This window comes from Panthera uncia, chromosome D4 (assembly GCF_023721935.1).
Source record: "Panthera uncia isolate 11264 chromosome D4, Puncia_PCG_1.0, whole genome shotgun sequence".
NCBI classification, from domain to species: domain Eukaryota; kingdom Metazoa; phylum Chordata; class Mammalia; order Carnivora; family Felidae; genus Panthera; species Panthera uncia.
In genome coordinates this window covers 79,687,771-79,699,809 of record NC_064807.1, presented here as the reverse complement: position 1 = coordinate 79,699,809, position 12,039 = coordinate 79,687,771, and positions in this window count along the sequence as shown.

Here is a 12,039-nt window from a genome sequence, read left to right as displayed (position 1 = left end):
TCCTTTCTCTACCTACAGTGGGCGTTGGAACCCAGGGGCCTGTCCTCCGTGCATGTCAGAGCCCTGTGGGGATTGGCCCTGTGGGCTTCCCAGGAGAGGAGAACATTACTGATGTCCTCACTGAGCTCTGTGTGCAGCAGCCTTGGGGAACCTGGCCTCTGGAGGTGCAGCCTCATATACCTGAGAAGGGAATTAGGGCCTTGCAGAACAGGGGTGGAGATGTTCCATGTGCATATATGTGAAGTACATACATGAACACGTGTTCACGCACACATGCATACTCTCTGTGCATACATGTGCTCCTGTGCAAGTCTGTGTGTAAGCTTATCTGCACCTACCTGGAAGGAGAGGTGATGGCTTCTGACATGATGGCCTCATGACTGTTATCTAGGTGCAGGTGTAGTGTTATGGGAAAGGGATTAAGATACATGCTCTGGAGCCAGATGGAATAGATTCAGATGCTGGCTCTACCTCTTACAACCTGTGTGAGCTTTTGCAATACTTAACCTTTTTGAGCCTCGTGTGTGTGTGTGTGTGTGTGTGTGTGTGTGTGTGTGTGTGTAAGAGAGAGGTTTTTGTTGCATTTCTTCAACATTTTGTTGCTTCATTTTTAAGCCAGGTCTCTTGTTTTTGAACACCAGTTTCACTAATTACTGAGTGGGTGAATTTGGGCAAGTTACTTAGTTTCACTAAACCACATGTCCTCATCTATAAATGCATAGCAATCATGCCTTTAGATAGATATTTTTTTTTCTATTTTTTCCCTTTAATAGACTTAATTTTTTAAGAGCAGTTATAGGTTTGCAGCAAAATTGATCACTTGGTACAGAGGGTTCCCACATACCTGCGGGCCCCACGCATGCACAGACCCCCCCGCCCAAAATATCAGCATCCCCAGCAGAGGGCTACAGTTCTCACAGTTGATGAACTACAGTGACACATCATCGCTCATCCACAGTTTACATTAGGGTCTACTCTTCCTGTTGCACATTCTACAGGTTTTGACAAATGTATACTGACACCAGGATAGTATCATAGAGAATAGTTTCACTGGCCCTAAAATCCTTGGTGTTCCAGCTCTTCTTTCCTCCCTCCACCAGAGTCCTGCAAGCACTGATCTTTTTACTGTCTCCATAGTTTTACCTTTTCCAGAATGTCATATAATGGAATCAGATAGCTTGTAGCCTTTTCAGATTGGCTTCTTTCATTTAGTAATATGCATTTAAGTTTTCTCCATGTGTTTTCCAGACTTGATCGCTCATTTCTTTTTTGGACTGAATAATATTTCACTGTCTAAATGTACCACTGTTTCTCTATCCACTCACGTACTGAAGGACGGTAGCAATATTCTTGGTAGTTCCAAGTTTGGCAATTATGAATAAAGGTACTCTAAACATCCATATGTAGAGTTTTATATGGATATAAGTTTTCAGCTCCTTTAGTTTAATACAAAGGAGTGTGATTGCTGGATCATATGTTAAGAATATGTTTAGTTTTGTAAGAAACTGCTAGATGGTCTGTACCTTTTGCCCTCCTATCAGTTGAGAATTCCTGTTGTCTACATTTCTGTCAGCGTTTGGTGTTGTCAGTGTTTTGGACTTTGGCCATTCTAATAGATGTGTTGTGGTATCACAGTGTGGTTTTATTTTGCATTTCCCTGATGGCATGTGATGCTGAGAATTGTTTCCTATACTTATTTTCCATCTGTATACCATTGCTGCGGAGGTGCCTTTAAAGTCTTTGGCCTATTTTATTAGAGTATTTATTTTATTATTACTGAGTTTTTTGAAAGGAATATTTAGATACAGATCTCAGCCTAAGATTTGATACAGCTCCCCTCAGGGAGCACAGAGCAGGGTAGACAAGGGTGGAGAGAAGGGCAAACATTGACAACTGGAAGCTTTCCCTCACAACCCCATCTGGTGACCAGAGTGGTTTGTATAAATTATAAATAACTTTGTAATTATTTGGTTACTTCTCTTGTGTACATCCTTCAAAGTCTCCCCTGGGTAACAGCCCATGTTTTCTAGGTGGTTCGTGATACATAATTATACAGAATTAACATGGAGTGATGCCAATTTTACTCATTTTTTTAAGGGGGAGGAGAGCTGCACTGTTCTATCTGGCCTGGAATGGGAGCTTTGCATGAATCTTGGTGATGGAACATATAAAACCTGAAACCTGAATGTTTACAAGTTCTTAGTTCTTTGGGAGAATTGCTCGTCCCTTGAAAAGTTACCTCTCACAGGGTGCTGTATGGAAGTGTTGAATGGCTATATTGTACACCTGAAACCAATACAACACTATGTTAACTAACTGGAACTAAAATAAAAACTTAAAAAGGGAAAGATGTCAGTTTTCTTGGGCATGCCCCCATGCTCAAGACAGAATGTTCTTGCTGGTCCTCCTGTGAGCTTGTCTTTCTGCTGCTGCTGCTTGTTCTGGGTTGTTTCAGGGCAAGGTGTGATTGAGATCCTCTTCCATGATCTCTCAAGACACACAATGCTCAAGGCTGTGTAGTCACAGACTCTAACAAGACTTGAAGGTAACACAAAGAGATAACGCTAGAGAAAACCATAAAAGTAGATGGCCGATCTCACTGTCCCTAGGTGCATTGGCTGTGAACTCTTCTGATCTTTTCTTTCCTTGTTCCAGCAGCATAATCTTATGGCACATTTACCTTTCCCCGAGGAAAGTCCCCTTTTCCACGTTCTCATATTCCCAAATTCAAGTCTAAAAGTGTACTTCTGGGCACACCAGAGGACTGTAGGGTTGCCAGACTTAGCAACCCTATGAGGAACTAATATCATTTATCTCCCAAGATACCACCGTCCAATGAAGAAAGTCATTTACACTTGTAACAAAACACATGCTATCTCAATCTGATGCTCTGCAATGATAATATCCTGGCTCAGGGGCTCCTCCAGAACAGTGAAGGAGTATTTTATTTATTTATTTACGTCAGTAGGAATGATCTCTCCCCAAATAAAATTGACAGCAAAGACCCATAAGTAAGTAGTAGGTAATAGAGAGTGACCAATTGGTGACATAACCCGTATTTCTGGATGGGAAGATAATATAGTAAAAATGTCAATTTCCCCAAATGAATACATATATTCAATAGACTCACAAAATTCTAAAAGGATTCTTTCTAGAATATGTCAAGTCTACTGTAAAACATGTTAATGAGAGAAAATGTGCTTTGAAAACGAAGCAAAATGGTGAGGATGGGTTTGTCTTCCTAGTCAGAAGAACACACAACAAAACTTTGATAGTTAAAGCAGCATAGTATTTGTATAGGAATATAAAATCCTATATTCTACTCTGCTGATGGAGCAGAGTAGAATCCAGAAATAGACCAAAATGAAAAGACATTTAGCCTTTTTGGATGGGGCAGGAAAGAAAACTGTGAGACAATTGTATATTCAAGTAAAAGATAAATTTAATAAATTTAGATCTCAATATTATACCACCTATGAAAATAAGATCTAGAATGATTTGAAGATATAAAAAGCAAAAATGCCTAAAATGGTAACAAGGAATTATAGGAGAATATTTTTATAATCTTGTGGATGGAATAACGCTTACTCAGCAAGATATAAACCTTGAAGCTGTAAAGGAAAAAGATGGGCAGATTTGACTACATAAAAGCAAAAATATATGTGTGACCAATGATGTCATGGACAGGGTTAAAAGAGAGTCAAAGGGGGGGTACTGGGTGGCTCAGTCAGTTAAGTGTCCAACTTCAGCGCGGGTCATGATTTTGTGGTTTGTGAGTTCGAGCCCCGCATAGGGCTCTGTGCTGACAGCTCAGAGCCTGGAGCCTGCTTCAGATTCTGTGTCTCCCTCTCTCTCTCTACTCCTCCCCAGCTCACAGTAGTCTTTCTCTCTCAAAAATAAAATAAACATTAAAAAAATTTAAGAGAGAGTCAAAGGATTTGGAGAAAATACTGATGATGTATATATATGTATCAGACAAGATTAGTATTCATGTGATAGAAAAGACTCTAATAAATCAATAAGAAAACGACAAATATTCCAATTGTGATGTTTACAGGATGTTTACAGGAGCAGTGATGTTTACCAAATATTCCATATGAAAACTTGCATTTCCCACCCCTTGCAGTTTGATGTGAACACATGGGGATTCTGTCCAAAGAAATATGAGTTTAAGTGATGTGTGTTATTTATGGATTAAGGCAACAGAAAACCACATGAAATTCTCCATTCTATCTTTCCCTGATAAGGAGGCCATAGGTTTTTGATAAACTATGGTGGATCTCTATCAGCATGATTTTCTCTGAGTCACTATCCATAGAACAGCCCTGGTGACCTGCAACAGACATATTAGGTGAGCAAGAAATAAAGTTTTGCCATGTGAAACTATTGGGATTTGGGGATTAACTGAATATTGCAGCATATAAATGCACTCTGGCTGGGGCACTTGGGTGGCTCAGTTGGTTGACTGTCTGACTCTTGGTTTTTGCTCAGGTCATGATGTCATGGTTCGTAGGATTGAGCCCAGCACTGGGCACCTTGCTGAGCGTAGAACCTGCTTGGGATTCTCTCTCTCTCTCTCTCTCTCTCTCTCTCTCTCTCTCTCTCTCTTTCTCTCCCTCCCTCCCTCCCTCCCTCTTCCCTTCTCCCCCACCTGTGTACTCTCTCTATCTAAAATAAAATAAAAAAAGTAAAAATAACAAAAGTCCATTCTGGCTAATACTTTAATAGGAAAATGAGAAAAGGAGATAAACAGGTAATTCACAGTGAAAGAAATAGGATCAATAAACATATAAGAGACAATAAAGTATTATTTATTTTGATGAATATATTAGTAAACATAGAAGATGTTGATGTTGATACTCTATGGTGTTGAACTTGTGAGGGGAAAGGTGCTTCATGCACTACAGGCTGGCACAGAAATGCACACAGCCATTTTGGAGAACAACTTGACAATATCTCTCAAATTTCACTTTTATGTATATAAGGCATTTGAACAATATGTGTTCATATTGAACACAAGGTGTTCATAGAAGTATTGTTTGTAATAGATATAAGAGAAAATAGAAACTTTTAAAATGTCCAGGAATAGAGGAATGGTTAAATAAATTATGGTAGCTTCATATTATAAACTATTAAAAGAATAAGTTAAATAAATGAACAAGTTAAAAACAATAGTATATCATGGATAGTAGTGACTTGAAACCACCCTCAAGACATCTCGTTAGATGAAAAGTCAAGTCCAAAGGTAATATATTTATGCAGTATGATTTCAATGCTCTTAATATATTTTTTTCTACTTAAAGAGTCTTAAAAAATTTTTTTTAAGTTTTTATTTAAATTCTGGTTAGTTAATGTTAGCTAACTTAGCTGAATTCCAGTTAGTTAATGTACTAGTTTCAAGTGTGCAATAGTGATTCAACGCTTCCATACAACAGCCAGTACTGGTCACAAGTGCTCTTAATCTTTATATTTGCATATGTAAACATATTGTCCTCTATGTAACAAGTTTGTGGGTGAAATTCAGGAGGGCTTTTCAGTTTGTACATTATAGCTTCTACTTGAATTTCACAACTAGATTGTATTCATGTGGTATCTGTATCCTCAGAAAGTAAAAAATGGTAAGAAATAAGGAAGGTGAGAAAAATAGAATTAATATATTTTAACACAATGCCTTCTTTCCATCAAATATTGACATATAAAAACCTTAAATACCTTATGATAGCTAAAAACATACCCAGGAGACAGAGAAAGAAGGTCATTAATTTGCCAAACCTTAAAATAACAACAGTGGCTCTACCAAATTTCACAAGCCAACTCAAGTCCCTTAAAGAGGTCAGTGGTTTTCAAGCTTGGCTGTTTATTGGAATCACCTGGGAGCTTTCAAACTGATACCTGGGTTACATCTCAGGGGTTTAGGTTTAATTGGTCTGGGGTGTGGTCCTGGGCATCAGGATCTTTTAAAAAAAATCTTTTTCTTTTTTTACATTTTATTTATTTTTGATAGAGAGACAGAGCACAAGTTGGGGAGGGGCAGAGAGAGACACAGAATCTGAGGCAGGCTCCAAACTGTCAGCACAGAGCCCGACATGGGGCTCAAACCCACAAACTGCGTGATCATGACCTGAGTGGAAGTTGGATGCTTAACCAACTGAGCCACCCAGGCACCCCTTTCAGGCTTTTTTTAAAAGCTCCCCAGGTGATGCTATATGTGCAGAGGAGGCTGAGAACCACTGCTTAAGATAAAGTAGATAGACACTATTGCTAAGATTTTTAATTAGGAGACCAACAGGAATGGGAGAATTGATTTCTATGCCTAAAGGATAAATTTCTTCAAAGCATATAAGGGAAAAGGTTCTGGCTACAACTGGTTTAAACATTGTCTCCCTCTAAAACCGGTTACTCAATAGCTTCCTCCAAAGCTGCCCTTACAGGATTGAGCTCAGATGGGAGAAGGCAAAGCCTTAGAGTTATGGCATCCTCAATTCCCTTTGTGGAATCAAAGCAGAATGTGGCCCTTTGAGAGGAGCCCAGGGTAAAGCAGGAGAACTCACTAATGACATTGTGCCAGAAAAGTTTCTGAGCCACTGTCATGGCAGAAGTTCCCTCAGAGAGACAAAATCCAATCACAACTTTCTTAACGAGGCTCTGGGGAGATCTTACTGGTGAACCTCCAGGATTCTTTACTTTGATGCTAATTAACCACTAAGGGTAGCTTCTTACAGCCTAATTAAATAGAGCTCTGGGGTAAAAGTTTGTCTTCTCCTTGTGAATGGTTTCTTGGGAATTAAGCCTAGAGCCTCTCAGGACATCAAGTCATTACCAATGTAACCATGGCCATAATGTATCCCAACACTGTCCGGCTGTCAGAGAAACAGATTATCCAGACACACCCATTTCATTGTGTAGTCAAAGAAATATACTTTACATTGAGAACAAAAATGTTGATGTCCTGATCAGAACATTGGTCACCTGGTTCATAACTCTTCTGGAATAGAGGCCAAGCAGGGCCTCTGGGGGAAGGTCATGGCTGTTCTCGGTGATAGCCTCACACAAGTTAAGGTGTGGCCACAGACAGCTTGCATTTCTCCCCATGCTGTTTAGGTAGGCACTTGGGATGTAGATTTTGTCAATTCTGAGTTTGAATTCTGTTTATTCTTACCTGCTAGTGACTTTGGGCAAGTCACTTTACCTCTTTGAACTTCAGTTTCCTCATCTTTAAAATGAGGTCACTCAAATAAATAAGTAATAAATAAAATGAGGTCATTAATTCCCATCAGTCAGAATTATAGGTCAGATTTATGCTAGTTACCTCTATGTTACCATGATAACCTAGTATACATTGGCTGGCATCTTTAAATTTATTAAAAATATATGATAAAAGGTAAATACTAGCTCACTAGATGATGGAAATTATGAAGGCGTTATGGCCAGTGAACTCAAGAAAATTTGGGTCATCCTCTAAGACTCAGCTGCCTCTTTCTGTGAGGCTGATGATGGAAATGCTGCCCAGGGAAAAATGGCAAAGTGGAAGCAGGAGGTTTGAATGGTGGCCGGTGGTAGTGGAGCTTGTGCCAGCTATTCCCCTAAAGCCCTGATGGGTAGAGGGCTGGATTGCCAGTGCCTGACCATTCTTTAGAATGTAGGGGTTAGACTTCATCCTCGGTTTTGGGCCTTAGTTGCTATTCTGGCACAACAGGTTAGCTCCCAGTGGAAGTCCTTTTGCCAGGGGCACTTTGGCCAGCCCAGCACCGGGGAATTCCCATAGGCACCTTCAGCCTCACAGTCCCCAGACTCATCTCTTCTCATGACTCCTTGTTCCTTTAAAACTCATCAGGAACATACTGGAGGAAATCTTTGGGCCCCTGAAACACCCACAGTTTTCCTTTTGAGCAAAATGATCTTGTCTGAAATCTCCTATAGAGGGAAAAACTGTGAGCACATAATCATACATAGATAGCACTTATATTCCCTTTGTATGACATAAAGGTGCCAGTGCAGAAGTTGACCAATGGTCAGTAGGCCAGCAGCTGTGCACAGCAAGTGCACTCTTTAATACTCTACATACATGTTTTTAACCCATGACCCCACCTACCTCTGCTCTGGTAACGATTAGTTTGTTGTCTATAACTGAGAGTCGGCTTCTAGTTATTAATGTTAGAAAGAAATGGTAAAGCAATTTAGTTAAATTCAAGTCAGGTTAAGTAAAATCTTACTAAGGAGAAACTGGATATTCAGCTTTGACTTTACCTGTGTTAGAAGAAGGTAGAATAAAGAGCTGTCACATACTCAAAGGTCTCATGGTAACAGTAATTCTTTTCCTACTTGAGACTTTAGTTTAATCAGTGTTCCCTTGTCTTTGAGCCGGGGAAGGATGGAGGGAGAGGGAAAGAGAGAATCCCAAGCAGGCTCCATGCTCAATGTAGAGCCCAACGCGGGGCTCAGTCCCACGACTGTGAGACCATAACATGAGCCAGTATCAAAAGTTGGATGTCTAACCGACTGAGCCACCCAGGCGCCCCAGTTCCCAGTTTTATATTTTCTGAGATAATCCGTGAATCAGCAACACTCAGGTTTTGAAAACTGATTTCATTGCCAAAATGGAAGATTTGTTGCAAGCAGATACTGTTAATTAAAATTTTGGGGATTAAGCACCATTTACTTTTCAGGTCTCACCAGCAAAATTATCAAAGATATTGTATTCGTTTTCTGGGGCTGCCATACAAAGTGTTACAGACTGGGTGGCTTAAGCAATGGAAATTTATTTTCTTATAATTCTGGAGGCTGGAAGTTTGAGACCAAGGTATTGGCAGGGTTGGTATCTTCTGAGGAAATGCTTTTTGGCTTGCAATCTTCTATCTGTATCTTCGCAAGTTCTTACCTCTGTGTATATCTGTGTTTTAACCTCCTCTTCCTGTAAGAACACCAGTCATCTTGGATTGGAGACCACCTGAATCATGACATTATTTTAACTTAATTACCTCTTTAAAGGCCCTATCCCAAAATAAGTCACATTCTGAGATGAGGGGGTTAGGATGTCAACTTATGAAATTAGGGGGAAACACAATTCAGGCTAAAACTCCAGTGTGTTAGACACCAAATTCTTAACTCTTAAGAGTCATCACTTGGGATCCACATATAACCCAGGGAAGAGTTGAAGAAGAAACAAAAGCAATAGAGCACATTTATTTTTTTTTTTTTTAATTTTTTTTTCAACGTTTTTTATTTATTTTTGGGACAGAGAGAGACAGAGCATGAACGGGGGAGGGTCAGAGAGAGAGGGAGACACAGAATCGGAAACAGGCTCCAGGCTCCGAGCCATCAGCCCAGAGCCTGACACGGGGCTCGAACTCACGGACCGCGAGATCGTGACCTGGCTGAAGTCGGACGCTTAACCGACTGCGCCACCCAGGCGCCCCTAGAGCACATTTAAATAACACTAGAGAGTCTCTTGCAAGGTCCTTTAAGTCTGTGAATCTCACAGTAGAGTGGACGTGTGCCCTGATCCCAATATGAGGGCTGTAGTGGTTCTCCTCTTGCTCTCACAATTAAAAAGAGTGATAGAAAATGGTGGCATTTTATTTAGACAGCAGAGGACCTGATATTGCCCTCAGTATTTTCCTGGAGGTTAATTTGAAGGTTTTCCAGGGGCTCAGTCAGTTAAGCATCCAACTTCAGCTCAGGTCATGATCTTGAAGTTTGTGAGTTTGAGACCTGCATCTGGCTCTGTGCTGACAGCTCAGAATCTGGAACCTGCTTCATATTCTGTGTCTCCCTCTTTCTCTGCACCTCCCCCACTCACACTCTGTCTCTCTTTTTCTCAAAAATAAATGAACAAAAAAAAAACATAAAAAAATTAAAGGTTTTTCAAGGGCCTAGAGTGACTTGTTCAAATACATGAGTGAGAGGAACAGAAGCCAGGTTCATAGAGAGAAAAGAGTAGACTAATGTCAAAGGGCTGTGGCAGGAATCCCCTCATGATGGCCCCCACTGATATCACCATTGGATCATCATTGCACAGTATAAGAAGTCATGTGGGCCAGTCATCAATCTCATAGTCAAGCCCTAGCCCTTACCCATGGTGACAAATGAATGGAATAAGGTCAGATGTCAGAAACTGAATCAGCAAAGATGAAAGTACAGAGTAATCTAAAAACAAAACAAACAAACAAGCAAACAAAAACCTGTTGTGTCTTTGAAGACATCAGGGGCAAGTTGTGTATGTCCTGAGAATTTAGAAACAGGACTTGGAAGGAACAATGATATCCATGAGAGGTGGGAAATGAATGAATGAGGCTCAATTGTAAATAAAAATTTACTGAAAAAATATTGGATCGGGTTGAGTTAAGTCCGAATTGAGATACAGCCAGATAGATGGAGGGCTCAATAGCAAAAGTAAATTGAACTATAGAAATGAAGATATAGAAATAAAGTTCCATTTTCAGATGTCTGAGGTGTGAGGTTTACAATGGCTGTGAAAATCTGCTTGTTGTATATGAACCAGTACTTTTTGCACCCACAGCCAAAACAGACACTGTTATCAATCTTTATTCAATCTTCTGTATTCAGCGCAGAGTTCAGCACAAGTTTTTTTTTCACAGCAAAACGGGATATCCTTATCAATTGATGAGACTTGGAATGGAGTTAAACTAATTTGCCATACATGTAATAAAGGAATGAAATTGAGGAATTTGTTCTCACCCAGACTCAGCCTTGCCCTAGGTTAGGGATGACTGAGGCAAAATCAAAAGGGTATAAAGACTCCTTATTCTATTATTTAAAACTTTAGAATTATCCATAAATCTCTTGTCTGAAATACTATGGGAGATTAATTTGATTGACTTAGGCATCTCTAAAATGCAAACACTTGGATAGAAAGAGAGAGAATCTCACCATGTTGCTGTTCTTAAGGGTAAAGCAATTTCTTAAGTTTAAAGTAGGGGATGGACTAAATGGGTGACAGACATTAAGGAGGGCACTTGTTGGGATGAGCACTGGGTGTTAAATATAAGCAGTGAATCACCTAGTTCTATTCTTGAAATCATTATTACACTATATGCTACTAACTTGGATTTAAATAAAATTAAAAAATAAATGAAAAAATAAAGTAATTTATCAGACTGCTTTTCTATGTAATTCATTTTCCAACTGAGTTGAGAGCCTCTTTTATATGATGCTTTGTAACCCAAAGCTTCTTAGTAGTAGTTTACGTCCATTGATTTTTGACTCTTGTCTTCAGTGGCCACCGGGAGCATTTCTGATTACATAGAACAAATCTTCCATCATTCTGAAAAAAGTAACGAATAGAAAAGACATGGAAATACAGGCACCTTTGAGAGAGAAGCACACAGGCAAGGAGTTTCAGGGAGTGTTGGCTGATGAATGCAACCTGAGGAGGGGAGGAGACCAAAACACATACAGAGGCATAGAGCTGGCTTACTAATTGTCAGTTAAGTGATTGATGTCAGTTGTTGTGAATCTAATGACTCCAGAGCTCAGGATATCCAGCTGTGGGGAGAATTAATAAAAGGAACCATAGTTGTATCATGGCATGATCAGAGAACACAGACTCTGCAGTTGGGAAGCTCCTAGTCCAACAGAGAGGACACACACACACACACACACACACACACACTCACCCACCCAACAACCTGCAAAACAACTTCTGACTATTTCAGATAGAACAGAGTGTTTATGAAGGCAAAATATTTTTGCACATATATAAATTTCTAAGTAGATGTACAAAAACTCTCTTGTAATTCAAGTGACCAAACTTGGATGTATTTATAAATGTTGGAAATATGGGAGGTTCCATATAAATATGGAAGGGGTAAGAGGAATGTGATTTTCTGGAATAGAGAAATATTGTAATCTGCATTGTAGCATAGGTACTAAGACATGAATGATACTGTCAACCATGACATAACAGAGACCACAGGGCTGAAAAGTACAGGGTGCAACTACAGTTGAGCAAAGAGTATGTTTTTACAAAATTTGCCTTACATCCTGGTGTGTGTATGTGTGTGTGTGTGTGTGTGTGTG